The sequence below is a fragment of the Sinocyclocheilus grahami genome, unplaced genomic scaffold (genome assembly GCF_001515645.1).
Source record: "Sinocyclocheilus grahami isolate Dianchi unplaced genomic scaffold, SAMN03320097.WGS_v1.1 scaffold444.1, whole genome shotgun sequence".
NCBI classification, from domain to species: Eukaryota; Metazoa; Chordata; class Actinopteri; order Cypriniformes; family Cyprinidae; genus Sinocyclocheilus; species Sinocyclocheilus grahami.
The window spans coordinates 574967-594487 of record NW_015505623.1 but is presented as its reverse complement, the minus strand read 5'-3'; the positions used below and the strand labels follow the sequence as shown (position 1 = coordinate 594487).

Below are 19521 nucleotides of genomic sequence, written 5' to 3'. Positions count from 1 at the left end.
AGATATGTATTGCTGAATTGGCCACTTCTTTAAATAATAGCCTAATTAAAAAAAATCAGTTTAACTGATTATCAAGTTTAAAGACTTTTAAAGTCTATTTAAAGCTTGTTAATTCATTTTTATTTCATAATATTGCTTTAATGCTTTTTTTTAATGTAACAATATAAACTGTTGATGTAAATCACTGGATTTTATTCATTGAATCCAGTGAAGGGCTATGCACTGCAGTCAAACGTCTAAAGTCTCTGGTTTTTAATAATGTACAATCAAGATGGTATTAAAGTTTCATAAATGCCCATTTGAATGCATTTGGAGACTCCAGTGTTGTGTAAAATTTAGCTTGCGTACTTACAGAACAGAATGAATAAATAAATAAATAATCTGGTTGTTGAGACACACCCAGTGTGTGCCATTGAGAGAACTTGTGTAGCTGCAGCCTGCAGACTCTGCCTGGAGCCTTTTTGTGGTTTTTGTATTTGTATTTGTCCTTCAGATATGTATTGCTGAATTGGCCACTTCTTTAAATAATAGCCTAATTAAAAAAAAATCAGTTTAACTGATTATCAAGTTTAAAGACTTTTAAAGTCTATTTAAAGCTTGTTAATTCATTTTTATTTCATAATATTGCTTTAATGCTTTTTTTTAATGTAACAATATAAACTGTTGATGTAAATCACTGGATTTTATTCATTGAATCCAGTGAAGGGCTATGCACTGCAGTCAAACGTCTAAAGTCTCTGGTTTTTAATAATGTACAATCAAGATGGTATTAAAGTTTCATAAATGCCCATTTGAATGCATTTGGAGACTCCAGTGTTGTGTAAAATTTAGCTTGCGTACTTACAGAACAGAATGAATAAATAAATAAATAATCTGGTTGTTGAGACACACCCAGTGTGTGCCATTGAGAGAACTTGTGTAGCTGCAGCCTGCAGACTCTGCCTGGTATTGTTTCTCTATGTTGACGGTGATGACTGGGTCAGTTATCCATTGGTATGGTTGAATGAGTCCTAGCGTTGCAAGTGATTTGAGTAGGTAAGCTAATGTTTAGCAGGGTAACTCAGCTCTGATTTCCCCTCACATTCTGCCCCCTGTCGTCATTCAAAACCTCCTACCAGATGAATTGAGCCTCCAGAATGTCTTAGCTGTCCTCAGATCTGTGGGACTCAAGTCTGGGATTGCGTTGCGGAGAGTATGATTCACACTGTGAGAGAAAACAATGGATGCTGCCATGGTACGGAGGCACTGCTTCTCTCCAGGGATTCTGATCCTGGCTTTATTTTGTTGTCTCCATCTGAAGCCTTTCAGAGATGTTGTGAAGTAGCAAAAAGACCCTCCTCCCAGCTCTTTGTGGATTTCTCTGGGTGTTGTTGATGATCACCATGCAGAATGTGCATCAGCTTGTGGATCTGTTTCAGTCGTTACTTCCATTAAGTCTCAACTTCTTAGGCTGTGGCAGTAGAGTTTTTATCACTGCAAAGAATTCCACATTTTCTTCAGTAAAATTAGAGAGAATATTTCTACATGCACACTGTATTTAATGTTTTAAAATGTTTATCTCTTCTGCTTAAAAATACAGTAAAAACAGTATTATTGTGATTGTGAAAATAACATTTCCATTTGAATATATTTTAAAATGTACTTTATTCCTGGATTTTTCGTCAGTCACATGATCCTTCAGAAATCATTTAAATATCCTATAATCAGTGTTAAAAACAGTTGTGCTGCTTATAATATAATGATAATAATTATAATATAATGATATAATGATAACTGTGATACAGTTGATCAATTTAATGTGTCCTTGCTGAAGAAATTATTAAATGACACCGAACTTTTGAATTTTATTTTATTTTATTCTATTTTTATCCTTAAATTTTTCTAATTCAGTTTAATTAATCTGTTGTAATTTATAAATTCACCAGAATTTGGATTTGCTGACAAAAGCCTTAATGTTGTGTTCCGGTCATTTTGCACCAGAGAAAATTTTCTTTTTCCCAAAAATGCTAATTAATGTTATCGCATTGGACTAAAACTTAATGACTTTGCTCATACAGGGTATGACAACTTCTCAAATTATTTTTTATAATTTTTGTATTCATTTGGGATTTTTTTTCTCATTATGTTACACTTGTGATTTTCCCTGTCCAAAATGATCGGCCTACAAAATATTGCTTGTTAATTTCTTGTTATGGTATATAATCACCAAATATTGGATTCAATATTTTTATCAGCTTGTTTTGTTTCTTGTTTTTATTTCTTGTTTTATTAGCACGTTTGGTATCTCTTTTGGAACTAATTGAGGCCTTATTGATCTGAGCTTATGCATCTCAGTTTTTTGAGACAATATTGTCAAAATTATACACAAATCATTTAAAATATTTTTTTCCCCACTCAAAATGGTGTTAAGGCTTAGATCAATGAGGCCTATGACCAGTCAGTTCCAAAAGGAAATACAAAACCTGTGCTACTTGAAAGAAAACAAGTTGACAAAACGATTGAATGCAAGATTGGGTGATAATATACTGTAGCATAATGAGAGATTTACAAGCATTTTTTAAGAGACAGGACATTTTTTGACTGTGAACACCAAATTAGGTACAGGATTTTCGGCACTGCACAGGAGTTAAAACCTTTTGTCTGTCAATCATGACATGCTTAAACACAGTCCTTTTTGAAGCAGGTGATGTGCTGGCTTATAGTCAGAGCCATCCAGTTATTGAAAGCCTCCAAGACAGCTGCAATTACTGCAGAAAAGCTTTAATGTGCCGCCTGTGACTTAAGGGAGAGATAAGCTGAGAGGATTCATATTGACCGGTACAGACAGTGAAGTGTGTGTTACCCAGTATCACTGATAACAACAGTAAACTACGGTACCCTGTTCTGTATCAGACAATATCAGCCATGTTGCACTTTAGTTAATAAATTATTATTATTGTTATTATTTTGGTTTGCATCCCTGTCACTGATTTAGGCAAATGCAGTCTCTGATTACAACCTTTGCCAGTAAACACATTGTCAATATGTGTGTTGTTGATGTTGAGGACTGGCAGCAATGTTTCATTCCACATGTTCTTTCTCTCGGCCTCTTATTTCCTTTAGAGACACTTAATGCAACCATTTGTAGGGCAATTTGAGACATGGTATTGATTTTTCTCTTCAACTCTTTTTTTATGACTCTTTTTGCCCTTTCCATGCACATCAGCACACATCTGAACAAATATAAGGAAAAACCCTCATTAGAATGTTAATGCATAATTGAAACGTACACCAAACATTAATGGATTCTAGTTTGGAGCCTACCGTATAACCTTTTTGAAACATGTTCAGTATTGTGCTACTTTAAAAAGATAGTTCACCCAAAATGAACTTTTTTAATTGATTTATTTATTTATTTTTGCCATAATAGGAAAAATGGGTTTAATGCTGTTTTGGATCCCATTGAATTTCACTATATGGATTTTTGACTTTCCCATTGATTTTTATTACATGGATTAAAAAAACTTTCCTTTGTGTTAGGGTGTGTGTGTGTGACCTATCCCTTTTAGGAATCTTGACATAGTTGTTTTATTTAGGAATCTCTTGATTTAGTTTAAATTTGAAACTTAAAAATAGATGATGAAAAGAAGAAAATTATACTTATTCCATTTCATTCCTTCAGTTTCAAACCTGTGGAACACAAATTCACAAAGAACTTTCTCATACAATGCCATTTCATTGTGACCATGGGAGGTCAATATCAAAAAAAGCTCAATAAAAGCACCATACAAGTATGTGACTTGTACAATATGTTCCAAGTCTTCTGCTAGCTTTGGGTCAGGAACAAAGCCTACATTTAGGCAGCATTTACTGATGTTCTTCGCCTTCACTGCAGCTTTTGAATCAAATATGGCTCCTAAGATTCAAAACTAGATCATATTTGCATATCCCTATGCAGTAGACCAATTCCCTGGGGTCTGATGCCAGTGCGCACATACACTGCGTTGAATGCTGTTGAGTGCACATTTCACCTATCTGCCAAATGTGTATAAATATATTCCTTTCAGTGTAAAGTATAATGTTTTCAAGCCCAAGACTGCTAATGTCAGCATATTTCTTAATTCCCACATACATTGCAAATGCATAGTCATTACCAGCAATCAGCAATTGAAATAAACACAAGTCCCATCTGCACTTTGAGCGGCCAGTTTGCATGGGCAGCATTTTGTTAAGCAGGTGCGGGTGATTACTCGAGTGAGATATTAGTCAAGTCAAGTCAAGTCAAGCCTGCTTTATTGTCAATTCTTCCACATGTACAGCACATACACACAGAGAATTGAAATTGCGTTACTCTCAGACCCTTGGTGCATACAGATAACATAAATACAGATAGGTACAGATTAAATACAAACCACGACTATATGTGCGCTTAGAAACAAATAGACGCAACGAATACATACAAAAACACTGCGACTCACAAGACAAAAAACACGAAAACACCTTTCTGTCGGGAGAGAGAGAAGCCGCAGCGTGTGAACGCGCCGCCATCTTGGAAATCTGATATTAAAAGTGAAGGGAAGTCAAATTTGGTCAGTGGATAGATGCAGTATGGAAATGGAGATAGTAGAGAAGTATAGGGACTGCATGTGAATGAAGATAATCCAAAGTGTGGAAAGAAGAATGCTGCTGCTCATATATCTCATTTAAATGGATCCGGATTGGGGAGGTTTTGCGAGAAGCTGTCCAAGGTGCTGAATACCCCTCTTCCCCCGACACCCCACCCCCATCCTAACTCCCTCCTCAGGACACATTCATTAGAGCTTCTTCTGACTGTAGGTTCCTGGTTGGGGTTGAAGAGAAAGTAGGGCTCTGAACACATCTCCAGTCAGTATGAGGAAGATAGTGGAGCGTTATCACACTGCAGCACACACTTCGCCACTTCTGAAACCTTTCATGTCTCGTTTTTTAATGTCCTCCTACCTGGTTCCAGAGACATACTTAAGCTGTGTAAATGCAGCTAGTTTAACTGGCTCCATGTTGGCTCTGTTTCCTCACTTGCTGCATGTTGAATATAAATGCAGTCATGAATCCTGGCTGTTCAGAGGCCATCATTTTATTAATGGCATGGACTGGGTTGAGGGAAGTGGAAATGGCAGAGAGAGAAAAAAAAAAAACAGTGACTAGTCGCCATGTTGCAGCCCATAGAGCTCTGATACAGCCGTCTGGAGGAGTGTCATGTGGGAGCTCTGTATTATGTTGGTGGTGTTAAGAATCAGTGGAGTCTGGAAGCCTTTACCAACCATTGAGTCTGTGTGAAAGATTTGAACAGCAAGAATGCAGTCTGAATGGACTGCTTCTGGGATTAAGACATAATAATTTTCTTTTTTTGGGGGTGAAAAAAACACGGGTCAGTAAGACTGTTTTAATGTTTTCTGAAAGAAGCCTCTTATATTGTCACCAAGGCTCGCCAAAAAAAAGAAAGAAGTAAAAACAGTTATATTGTGAAGTATTTTTACAATTTAAAATCTATCTATCTATCTATCTATCTATCTGTCTGTCTGTCTATAGCAGGGATCCTCAAATCTGGCCCACGAGATCCACTTTCCTGCAGAGTTTAGCTCTAACCCTAATCAAACACACCTGAGCATGCTAATCAGTGTCTTCAGGATCATAAGAAAATCACAGGTAGGTGAGTTTGATCAGGGTTGGAGCTAAACTCTGCAGCGCATTGGCCCTCCAGGGCAAGATTTGAGGAACCCTGGTCTATAGCCTATATATATATATTCAAGTCTTAACTGTGAATTTTGATTGTACTAACCCCAAAAGTTTGGTCTACTTGCCACATTTAGACAATAACAGAGGGAGGAGCTAATATTTATAAAGCTTAAATTATTGAATAACTCTCTGCAGAATGAATCTCTGTTTATTTCCTACTAATTTACTGGCCATCCTCTGTATTTCCGGTGTGGACATTGGGAAATGAACATATTTAGCTAAATACCCTCCGGGTACTGAATTAAGCCAGCGAGTCTGATTTTGTAATTCTGTGGTGTGTGAAGTCTGTGCACATAGAGGAAGCGTTCTTCTGCCAAGTGCCAACTTCCTGTCTCAGAATAACGAAACAGGCTATTATCATGAGAGTGTCTCACACTGATTACTCACATTTACTCATAGTTGCCTAACCAGTAGGCAGCCTGCAGTTTGATGTCCCACATCCATCCATCCAAAATATCAGCTGTTTATTTGACCTCTAATTAGTTTGGATTAGTCAACACTAAATGAAGTTGAGGGGCATGAGTTGATTATTATAGTACAGACCACTGTGAATGATGCTAAAATGTAGCCCACATAACTTTGCTGACTCATTGAGCCAGTAGCACAGGCTTGGATCCGCTCATAGACACCCTCAGAGAGCGAGCAAATGCGTAAATCAGCATGTCTCCAGGCAACAGTGTTCTGAGAAAATGAAATCAGTATTGCTGTACACTCACACAGCAGGTCAGGGTTAGCGCGTTCCACAAGAAGTCTAATTTATTCTGTCTATTGATTCACTCTGACGTTTGCTCGAGATTTTTAAGTTAATCGCACAGAGTTAAACATAACCTTCCTGAATTGTCGCTTGATTTGGCACAGATGTGATGAAGGCATCATATTAACAAAATCAGCTTCTTTTTTCAGATGTGTTTGTTTAAGACCATTCAAACTAATGAACTTAGTTGTAAGGTGTGTGTGTATAACAGTTGTTTAATGTCAGAACCAAATTGACAGTTAGTGCATTTGCCTCAGGTTTTATTTGCATGATATAACAGTTTACAACTTCCCTTGTTGCACTCAGCAGTGCCAGAGTTGCCACATTAATGTGTAAATAAATGTCAAGGTAATCTGAAAGACTATGAAATGTGTTTGACTCAAGATTTTAAAGGACATCTTTAGAATGGATTATGTTTGCGCTCATCTGATTAATTCTTCTTTATAGTCATATTAGTTTTCTTTCTTTCTTTTGAAAGAATTACTTTAATGATGTAATATTGATCTAATATTATTAATAAATAAGTATTTTATTAATACTTTTATTTAGCAAGGATTCATGAAAGTGATCAGAAGAAACAGTAAAGACATGTATAATGTTACAAAAGATTTCTTTTTCAAATAAATGCTCTTCTTTTGAACTTACTATTCATCAAAAAATCCTGGGAAAAAATGTAGCATGGTTTTCAATATTGATAGTAATCAGAAATGTTTCTTGAGCACCAAATTATATTAGTATAATTTCTGAAGTATCATGTGACGCTGAAGACTGAAGTAATGGCTGCTGAAAATTCAGCTTCGCCATCATAGGAATAAATTACATTTTAAAATCTATTAAAAGAGAAAATAGTTATTTTGAATTGTAATAATATTTCACAAAATTCATATTTTTGATAAAATAAATGCAACCTTGGCAAGAGACTTAAAAACATAAAAAAACGTATTCACACCAAACTTTTGAAGGGTAGTGCACAGTGGATCCAATAATCTGAAAAATTGATGGATTTATTGATTGATTGATTTAATGAAACCTTAAATCATTTTTTGAATTTTGGAAGAAAACTACGTTTTTTTTTTTAGTTTTTTTATTTTGCAATATGTTGCATTACTTCACTTGTCCATTTGAACTCATTTGTATTAAAGGTCAGGATTTTTTGTTTTTGTTGAAGAACAAGAGGATTGTTCTAACATTCTCAACTCATGCTGAATAATTTAAATACATTAAATGTACATTTTGACGATAATATTTAATTTCAAAACATAATATTTATTAAAAACCTTTACAAATTTAAAATTAGCTTTGATTTTATTTTCCAAGAGTAGCACATGCAGGACTGTGATCAAACACTGTATGCAGTGTGTCAGGACCAGCATGCATGCAGAGAAGCAAACTTTTCAAAATGATCACTTACAACCTTCAATATTCCCACTGATCTTTGAACCTTTTTAGTTTCATTTCCATTATATCTTTAGATCTTTTTCTTCTTCTCAGCCCTATGCACAAATGGAAAGCTCTCTAATTATAAATCACCCCTTGGTGATGGGTTAGCTTTACCAGTACCACTCCTGCAAGGCTTTCTTTCTCTCACAGCACTCTCTTTAATGTTCATATGCCCTCTTGAATCCTAATGAGCTTCACAAGCAAGTTTTTCTTGGTCTCATCCTCTCACTTTCTGTTGCTCATTGTTTCCTCTGTCTTTTTTCCCCTCTTACTTTCCCTTGAATATTTTCTCTCTACTGCCCTCCCCACCCCGGCTCATTTAGTTATTTTATACTCTGTATCATTTGAGCAAAATGGCCTCCAAAAGTCTTCCTCATTTTTTATGTCTGACTAGGATCAATATGGCTTTCATTAGGTGCCTGTGAGACACTTGTATTCAGCTGAATCTGATAACGCATTATAAACTTTCATTACAGCAGGTGTGTGTTCATTTTGTGGTATAATAGCATCCAATCAATGAGCCGCACTGCTCCAGTCATCCTTCCCCACTGAAACAGCGTGGTTTGCATAATTTTATTGTATCAGACCTTTGTGAAAACATTCCAGCGGAAATTAGTCAGTGTAAAATAACTTAAACTTAAAATTTTCATTATAATAAAAATATTAATTATATTTTATGATATTTTTTTTATCTATTTTTAAATGTAAAATAATATAATATAATAAAAGTTGTTATAATAATAATTAATGTACATTTTTAGATTTATAATAATATATATATATATATATATATATATATATATTTTTTTTTTTTTCTTTTAACATTTTTTAAATGTTTTTTATAGTTGTGGAAATAGCAATATACCACCAGAAACTATATAAGGTGGTCTAAAAATGGAAATATGAAATTCCCCCCTTTCTGTTACAGAATTTCTGATAGAGAATTTATTTTATTTCTGATTAGAAATAAAATAAAGGCATAATCTTTAGATTTCTATAGACCATAGCTGTTTGGGGCGTTGGCCACAGTGTGAACTGAATTGCATTAAAGCGACTTTGCTTCCACAACATGCACCTTTTTGTTTTTGAGTTATTTGAACTGATTTGAACACTTTTTTTTCATTAATACTGAAAATATATAACAACGTACATGTAGCACAGAAAAAGAGATGAAAACAAAAGGCCTTTTTCTTTTCGCCTCTTAAAGAATAATCTTAAAGGGGTCATATGATGCTGCTAAAAAGAACATTATTTTGTGTATTTGGTGTAATGAAATGTGTTTATGCGGTTTAAGGTTAAAAAAACACATTATTTTCCACATACTGTACATTATTGTTTCTCCTCTATGCCCCGCCTTTTTGAAACGTGTAGATTTTTACAAAGCTCATCGATCTGAAAAAGCGAGGTGTGCTGTGATTGGCCAGCTATCCAATGCGTTGTGATTGGCCGAATACCTCAAGTGTGTGACAGAAATGTTACACTCCTCACTATACTGTTGATGCCGTGTCCGGCCGGAGCGACGAGACATAAACATTAAAACCCATTACAAACGAGGCATTTGTTGCATCCAGTGGGGACATAATTACTGATTATAATGACTTGTACTGTCTTTTTACGCGGCATCGCGCCGCGTAAACAACAAGCGCTATTCTACACTGCTCAAAACTCGCGTTTGAATCATCAGTGGCAAATGATAAAAGAAAACGTACTTACGTGAGTCAGAACTGCCGGCATTTTAGTCTAACGTTACTCTCCCAGGATCAGTAAACAGTCCTCCATAAAATGTGCTGCACACATCTGAATATTTGGGTTGAACTGTTCTGGAACAGTGTTGTAAATACAACTTAACCACTGATTTCTAGTCGTGTCCATTTTTGGAAGGCCAAACAAAGTAGTTTCACATTCACAACGAAACAAAGTAGTTTCGCATTCACAACGAAGCACACAGCATCTTCAAGACATGGCAGCGGAAACAACAAAACTACAGCGAGAATAAAAGTTACACCTTCTTTCTTTGCATGCACATTTGTGTGGCGTTATGCAAAACTTCCCAGATCGTGACGTAGGTATGTGGGGGCGTGTTAGAATGAGCCGTTTTATGTAGGCGTGGTTAACTCTTAACTTGTATAAAGAATATCTCTTTGGATTTGAGACTTTAGTCTTTGCAACTTTACAGATCTTCTTTATGCACCAAGAGCTTGTAACACTCCAAAGAGAAAGGAAAAATTGAAATCACATCATATGACCCTTTTAAATGGAATGCATCGAAATCTATTTCACCGCACTGTACTCCCTCATGTTTTTATCCTTGATAAGGTCAGCTTGACCTCAAACACACTTCTTTGCTTCTCCCTTCAGTGCTCAGATTAAAAACAGTCATTTATATTTCAAAGAACAGGCGATCACTAAGTAGGGGCGAGGAGCTCTATAAATTTATGATTACTGGTTTTATTTATAGGATCTTGATGAGTTATCTTACTTGGAAAGGTGTCAAGGCATTCAGACGCCTTGGTGGGGTTCTTCCAATGTGCAGGATTGATGTTGCTGGATGAAAAAAAGGCCATTAGCAACTTCCTCTTCCCAGTATTCCACAGAAATATGTTTATACAAACCTGTTAGTCGACCTTATCTGAGATTAAATGGATTTATGGAATTTACACTTGCCTGGTTGAACTAAGTGCACTTCTGGAGATTCTCCTGCAACACTACATCACAAGGAGAGAATGGCAGTGCATTAGCCTTTCTTGTCTGATTGGCAGGTGAACCTAAGTTCTGGCACTTGTTAATTTTGCAGATGGCAAATATGCCCAATTTAGTTGGTTTCTTACTTCAGTACCATGTATAATGAATAATAATGAGTTTAGTAAGATGTTTTGAATGTGCTGCATTTGATGTGTGTGGTGTGGTCATGTCCACATTAAGTCTGAGGTGCTACTGTGTTCTCTATACAATGAAAGTAAATGTGGACAGATGCTTTTGAGCTTCAGAAATGACGTTAAAGCACCATATCTCCCGTGCAGCTAGTGTGTTGTATATCAAATCTTCTGAAGAAAAAAGGTCATACAGATGTGGTAAGAGATGACTGTGAATAAATGATGGCAAAATGTTTTGGTTGAACGGTTCCTTTAAAGCCAGTTGCTGACCAAGCCCATTTTGGAGCAGTGTATTGATCCTGAGATGGAGGTCAGGAAATGCATAACCAGGGTGAGGCTTTCTGTGGAGACATCCTGAGGCTTTAAATTTTGAGGTAAATGTTATAGGTGAGAAAGGGTGGATGGTGTGGTTACCTATTGTTTCCTAAGTGGATCAGTCATACATTTTTAGTTGATATTTGGTGCTGTACTTATCCTCATGTGCATGAACAAACCTTGTGTGTGTGTGTGTGTGTGTGTTTGTGTGTGTGTGTGTGTAGTTGTTTTAGCATTTATATTCCACATATAATTCATAAAGCTGTTTATTGGTCAAATATTGATTAAATATCATGCCTTAGTAATAGGGAGTGGTAACGAGACTGATTTGGGGTTTGTTATTTCCAGTACCTGAAATATATAGTGTTGGTTTATATAAGATGGTTTATATAAATGCATACATTTTTTTTGTTATGGTAACGGTTTATTTGCACAAGATATTTATATTTGCTACAGCTGTCAAGTTTGTACTGCTAGGTGAAATGCACATATATGAATTCAGTTTTTTCATTTATCCAAGACTGGATTTATATTATATCATATCATATATATAGGCAGTTCAAAAGTATGGATTCAATAAGATTTATTTTTTGTTTTTATTTGAAATAAATTAATACTTTTATTCAGCAAGGATGGATTCAGTTGATCAAAGTATATATCATATCATATATAATATAATATATATAATATCATATCATATATCATATATCATATCAAATCATATATAGGCAGTTCAAAAGTATGGATTCAATAAGATTTATTTTTTTGTTTTTATTTGAAAGAAATTAATGCTTTTATTCAGCAAGGATGGATTCAGTTGATCAAAGTAACAATAAAGACATCTATAATATTACAAAAATAATGAATTATGTTCTTTTGATCTTCATTGATGGATGGATGGATGGTTATGTTCCTACCTGCCTACCTACGTACCTACCTACCATAGATTAAACTCTGTTTGTTATTGAAAGTCAAATTCATTATTAGCGCAGAGGCTTGTTATTTGCTCAGAATGCTTTGGACTTTCTTTTCCCTTCGTTTGCATTCACTTCAGTTGTGGTGCAGTGAAGTCAGATGTGTTTAGGCCTGGAGCAATGCAGTCGGGGCTTCCATTCAAGCCATGTGACAAACTCCCCCCAAACTCAGTGATACATTATGGGGTCAGTCTGTAAGTCCTATCAGGTGCCCTAGAGACACTGCTTGAGCTGTGCTGATAAAGCAGCACTGTGCTGCTGGACTGTTACCCTGAACAAGAAAAACTCCCAGCTCACTGCCGGCAATAATTCACCAACCTGCTTCTTCAAATTTAAATGACTGCAAGGACACAGAATGTTGAGAATTTGTATGCTAGGGAGGAGAACAGAAGGTTGGGCCTGCAAATCCTCGGGCATCTGTTTGTTATTCTTTTCGAGTCTTTTGTTGTTTATATATCATTTTTTCAACACTGAATTATCCTGGCGGTGCAAATACATTTGGTGCTGTATGCCAAGTCGGGCTCATTTTATCGTGAATAGAGCTCTGACATTTCATTCTGCAGTAGAAACTGAACTTGGAAGGCCAGGTTGGCAAGACACCAAGTTAAAAGAGCTGTCCCATACCGTACAAAGAAGCTCCAATGTAAGGACTTTAAATGTTTTATCAATACACCTGCATTGTGAAAGTGCTCTCGGTTTGTGAAAGCGGAGGGAATGCACATGTGCATGTGGTTTTTTTTAAGTGCTATGGGAAGTTAAAAACTGCTAGAAGGCCAGGATTCACATCGACTGGATCTGGAGATAACTCTGTCTTCTTCATTTCACATCTCATTGCTCAATCCTGCCATTGTGTTGCTGTCTGATGGATTGGAGGAAGCAGATCCCTGGCAGCTTTGATCTGCTATTGATTGACTCAGCTGCCAAGTAATCCCCGGTAATTGATAGCAAGCTGTACCTCTCTTTTGTACTCTTATGCCACAGTGTTGGTGCTGCCGTCTGGAGACATTGGTGGCGTTATACAACTCTGATAAGGCCTTGTGCATACCATCAAAATCTGAAGGCACTGTTGACTTTTATATGACTTTACTGTGTTTTTATGGAACATCTTAGGTTTTAATTTTTTATCAGAATATGGATGTAAAAACATTAATGATGAAATCTCGTAGAATTACATTTCGATAAAGTCAGCAATAAGTGCTGGAATAAACTCTGTTGATTTAACAGTGGGGGTTCATCGTTTAAGAGTGATACGCTAGCATTTATTAAAATCTTTGCTGGAAAGCTAGATTTTGTAGTGTGCTGGGGCTCATAAATCTCTCTCTGCATAATGTAATTGCTGGAATGTGGAATAAAAGAAGAGGCGAGGGAATTTATGAAACATAATTAAAATGAGCCGCCATATGCCTGTTTCCAAATCAGTGAATGTGATGGTTTAACCTCTCTTTTTCATTGTTAGTGGATTTCATGAACCTGGAGTGTTTCCTTGATGGTCCAAGATTAGAAGAATTTTTCTGATCAAATATCTTTTAAAGGGGGTTCGTGGTGGTAACTGCAGGTGGTCTACCAATTATTGTTTAATCTCAAACTCATTTTGTTTGTGAATTTTAATTAATTTTAGTTAAGAGCTCCAGGTTTACTATGCTTCTGTGCAGGATTGTGTGAGCCAAGCCAAAATGATGAGTATTTATTAATAATAATAATAATAATAATAATGTCTGTTGTTTTCTTTGCTTTTCTTTGATTTCAAATGTTAAACCATAGCACTTTTATTTTGGTGGTAATCTGTAGGGACACCTTAAAGCTTTTCTTTTTTGACAACAGATTTATAAACGGTTTTTATTACAAGTTTGGGAAGATGGTGAATGTATGTTGCGTATTGAAATGCACAACACAGTGCCGTGCTTCACTCTGAAACATGTACAGGTGGTAGATGGTGCCGTAAGCTCATGCAGTGATGACAGAAGTTTTGAAATAATAATAAAAAATAAAAAAAACATTTTGTTTAGTAATTGTTTAAGGCCATTTTGTGATTTTCATTTTCATACAATCACCCCCCACCAAACAATTGTTCCTCAGATTTTTGCAACAGAGAGGGACATACCTCGGTTGGAAAATACAAAATCTGTTTAAATACAGAAACATTTGTATGTTTAAGTGTAATTTTGTAAAAAGGTTTTGTGTGTGTGTGTGTGTGTGTGTGTAAGTTCAGCACAACTTCAATGCAGTTTTTTTTTGGAGGCATTTTTGTAAAGAGGCAAAGTGATAAAGCAACAGTAATTTTTTGTTATTTGCAAATAAAACAAACTGGTTAATAACTATGCACATTTTTGCTTTTTCTGCAAAATGGACAGAATTGTAGCCGTACAGTCAAGCTTTTGGACAGGCTTCGTCAAAATGAGGACTATTCAGATGGCTGAGTGGTATCCCAGAGCTGCTGTCATTGTTGAGGAAAAGCGTGGCGCTCTGTCTCACTCCAGTGAATCCAGCAGGCTGCTGATGTTTAGTTTCTCGTTCATCTGGCTTCTCTAGATCAGCCCTCCATCAGTAAGTCAGCAGGGCCTGCCCTGTGCTCACCTCCTTTGTTTTCTTTCTCTGACACTCCAGACAGTTTGATGAACTCTCTTTTCCTCACTCCGGGCACAGGGAGGTGCAGTGCTGCTGTTCAGTAGTCCAACTGACTACTATTTCCTTTGCACCTCAGAAATAAGAGACTTGTTGAGAGACTAGAAATCAAATGAATTTAAGTTGAAAATAGTGGTTGATTTAATATATTATGATTTTATGTGATCCAAAAGAAAAAAACATAGAAATGGGATGTTTTTAAAGGAATGGACTTGGTTAATTTATTTAACTTAAAAACCAAAAGTTAAAAAATTTGAAGCGAGTAAGATATTGTTCAAAGAAAGAAAAAAAAAAGACATTCTCCAAGAATGCAATAAATTGATCAAAAGTAACAGTAAAGACTTTTATGTTGTTATAAAAAAAATTATATCACAAACAAATGCTGTTCTTTAAAAAAAAATGCAGATGAAAAAAAGCAGCAAAAACTGTTTTCAGCATCGGTAATAATAAGAATTTTTAATAATTGAGCACTGAATCTGGAGGATATTGTAAAATTCCATAGGATAATGTGGCAAAGATTGGAGGAATTGGTGCTGAATCACAGGAAGTCATTTTAAACTGTAATTATATTACAATGGTAACAATAACAATATTTCTATTTTACTGGATTTTAATCAAATGAATGCAGTCAGCATAAAAAAAAACATTATATCTTACCAACCACAAATATTTGAACTATAGTATAGTGTATTTTTAATAATTAATTGTGAATTATGATATATTAAATGGAAACCTAATGGACATTTATGCATTTTTTATATATCTCATAATATAAATTCAACTCATTGCATTCTTTCACAATCAAAATATCAAAGCTGTGCAATATTTATTAATTTCATATCTTTGTTGTTTTACTGTATGTCAACATTTGTCTTAGTTGTGTCTATTTTTATTTTAGGAAAGACATCCGAGACAAAGTTAATACTTAAATAGAAACTGAAGCTTTGAAAGACCAATATAACATTTCTCTGGGAATTTTTTTAAACCGCTGTAAAAATCCTAATTTCAGGAGATTTAAGAAATGGGAACACATCCTCCATTCATCGCCCCATTCTGTGTCTGCACTCACTATCAGATGAGCCTCAGAAAGGTGTGTGTGTGTGTATGAGATTGAGTCACAGCTGTGCTAAACTGCCTCGATGGCTCAGATTGGCTCTATGGGTAATTAACACACTCTAAAACCAACTGGGACTGTTAGCAAGGAGCTAGAGACAACTGAAAAGAAAAATGTTTATTATTTCTCCACATGAAGCTGAATATCAAAGCACGCATCCACAGTCTCCCTCAGCCTTCATTTTCATTCCTTTTTATCCATGATAATGCATTCAGTGCAGGGTTTCCCTTAGAGGAGCAAGCAGTTTGTGTGTGTGTGTGTGTGTGTTTGTGTGTGTTTTCACTGTTAAACTGGGGTTTTCTTCTTTCTTTTGCCTTGGTGGTATCTTCTTCCCCAGGCCTAATGAAGAAAGAACTGAATGGCAGCTGTAATGTGTTTTTCCCTCGTTCATTATTAGTGAGGCTAATAGGCCGGTTTTTATTCTTTCAATATACATGATTATGTAATTGAATTCCCTGGATCAGCGTGCTGGTCATCTGTAACTTTGAGTGCTCTTCAGTTTTTATGTACTGTACCTCTGTGACAAATTGTGTGATCACGCACCAGTGGCATTGATTGATGTGCCTTTCAGTGAGCTGCTTTTTAGCAGTGACCCACAAGAAAGAACTCGGCATGCACGGTTTGTTTTGAAATGTATTTTTAAACCAGTCTTGACAAAAAAAAAAGTGGTTAAACTGAAATAGAACTCATCATGTCAGAGAAGTTCAGTGAAGTTTTATGCATTTTGTGTGGGCTTGTACTTTTTTGATTGGACACCTATTTTCTTTTAAAGCCGCATGTTTTTTTTAGGCAATCTGGAATGCATTAGGTTTGTGTTTCACCTCAAAAGAATATAAGCAAGGTCATAAAGTAAAGATATGAATGAACTATTCACAGAATATTTTCAGAGTTCTATTGACATACAGGTGTTGTTCAATTCTCCAAACATACTGTATTTTAGCCCAGACTCTGCATAACTAATTAAAATGCTATCTGGATGATTTCCATCTTAAACTGGGATCTGTGTGATGGCAGAAGTTGGCAGCCTTGTCAGTCAGTACTCTGAGGGTTTATGGTTCTCGGAGCAGCAGTCACATGATTAATGTGAGGCGTGACTCGGCTGCTTCTGCTGGCTGCTGATATTGACAGGCCTCTGACACCAATTACAGCTGAATAATTAATTGATTGACTTGCTGTTTGGGAATTCTGTTGCACATAGCGCAACCCGTGCGGTTCACATGAACACAAGATGGCAATCATTCTGTGTTGAGGAGTGTTTTGAACTAACTAAACTGGATGAACACCAGATCGGTCTTGCTTAATCCAGCTAAGACCAGCAAACCACCTTTGGGGCAGGGGGCAGATGGTTTTCCTGGTCAGGCCGGTCTGGTTTGCTGAATTTAGATCAACTGGGATACCAAAAAACTAATAATAAATCACTTTTAAACCAGTCTAAGATTATGAATATTAATAATAAAGTACTACCAGCTGCCTGCTTTATGTAAATTTACTGAATTAAATACATTTGTACAATATTTTATTAGCAATGCATAATGCTAAATTTAATAGTCTAAATATTACACTAAAAACTAACAAACAAAAACAAACGAAAAACAAGTTAAACCATCATAAGATGGTTTTCCTGGTCAGGCCGGACTGGTTTACTGATTTTAGGCTAACTAAACAAACTACTAATTATAAAACACTGTTAAACCAGTCTAATATTATGAATATGATATAACTATACAGCCTGCTTTTTATTATTATCACTATTATGATAATAATATTATTAATATATTGTTGTTGGTGTATAATAATAATTACCTATCTACCAGCAAATAATTTACAGTTGTGTCCAATCCTCATGTATTATGATTGATCACTTTTTTAGATTTTAGAGTATATTCATAATAAAGTATCACGTGTATTGGCAGCCTACTTTGTGTACATTTATTAAATAGATGTTTGTATATTAAATGATAAAAACAATAATTAAACATGCTAAGCAACTATTCTCAAGTGATTAATTTGTTTATAGTAATGATTTGTTGGCACAAACCATTTTAAAATGGTGCTCAGTGCTCAAGTATTATAAATGAAAGTCACTATGAGAGAGGAAAGCTCAGAGCGTTCTGACTGACCTTCATCCACCGTATTACCTTGATAATGAGCTGTAGGTGGTGTGCCCTGGTCAGAGAGCCATCGGGCTGCAGACGGAGATGAGTTCAACACAGATGGGGAGGCTTCGCTAAGGGCGAGGAGGCCACGGTTACACAAAGGAGGCCATTTATAGGGTCTTGGCTGCAGGCTTGATTGTAACAGATGGAGCTTAGTTCAACAGCAATGCGTCACTGCATAAACTAGACACCAACTAGACAAGACTAGCGTTCTCTCTAGAGAGTTAAGAAACTAGGCAGTGAAGAGAGCTCGGAAAGTATAAGAAAGACATACAAGTTGGTGGAAGAAGAAAAAAAAAAAAAAGAGTAGGAGACAGAGATGCAATATTCAGCACTGCTGTACTGAACGGGACGTCACTTTCTATGACGCACGGACTCCAGAGATACGGAGGAGGGCTAGAATCGCTTCGCTGAGCCTGGCGCAAGTTCTCCGTTTAATTACCACCCTGTCTAGGATGTATCCTGTAATTTGATTCATGTCAAAAACTTGTCAGATATTTTTGCTGTCGTCAGTTTGAGAGGAATGAAAAAAGACAATGAAAAAAGTTTTATTAGAAAGAAAAGAAGGAAAGAAAAATGCCTTTCATATCTAATCCTTCCTGTCTCGTGTCCTTGGAATGTGTCCTTATGCATGATACTCAGCAGGGTTGTGCTGTGCACAGTTTAGGTGTTCTTTTGCTCAAATCTCTTACGGATCAGTTTGCCCATGTTAATTAAATGTGTGCCCACCTCTGCTGCCAAAGTTAAAATGAGGAGAGATCAATAATTCAGCTTCAGTGGGAGTAGAAATTCTCCTCTGCCCTCTCACAAGCAAACTCTCCATCTCTTTAGAAAAGGTAAACATTTGAACATGTCTGTTTAATCAATGAGAGTGGTGTGTCTTATGGAGTGGCCTTTCTAGCGTAAGGAGGTCTAGAATATTTATATATCTAATAATAGCATTTATATTCACATTTTTAAAGAGATAGTGACTGACTTGTTGATTAGTGTTTGTCTTGAAGAGTGAATCATTGAATCATTCACAAATGATTTGTTCAAAACCCCACTGCAGTAGCTGCCTTACAAATTGACAGGGTCCCTATGCATTGTTCACCGCCATAGGCCGGAGCATGTGTAAGGCCTTCCCCTGCCCTGGCCATGGGGCCTTGGGGCAAAAATGGCACTAAATTGGACAAAAATGGCCCTGTACAAACAAATTAAATCTATTACGTCTGTTGCTAACAAAGTGAAAATGAATAGCCAGTGTCGATTGTGGCATTAAATTAAGATCTGATCATATTGCACCGTATTTCATTTTAGGCGTTTTTATAGTGTTGAGCATTTTATCCAATCACACACAATTCTGTTAAGCTTAGGAATGCAACGGCCTATCAGAAGCGTTCAGTTGAGTCATCGCTGAAACTCATCAGTTTTGTTGAGCGCTTGCACATTCTCTGACTGAATTCCGGACTCTTGCAAATTCTCTCATCATAAACAACAAAGCACAGATGTACGTACAATGTAAGTAAGAGATCACAGT

The 19521-nt window shown here is 36.1% G+C and overlaps 1 protein-coding gene across 1 annotated transcript in view; it reads left to right on the top strand.

The window, feature by feature from the left end:
• LOC107552273 (ras-related protein Rab-6B) overlaps positions 1–19521 on the top strand; it is an 87733-nt gene that overhangs the window by 1201 nt on the left and 67011 nt on the right. The window lies entirely within an intron of this gene.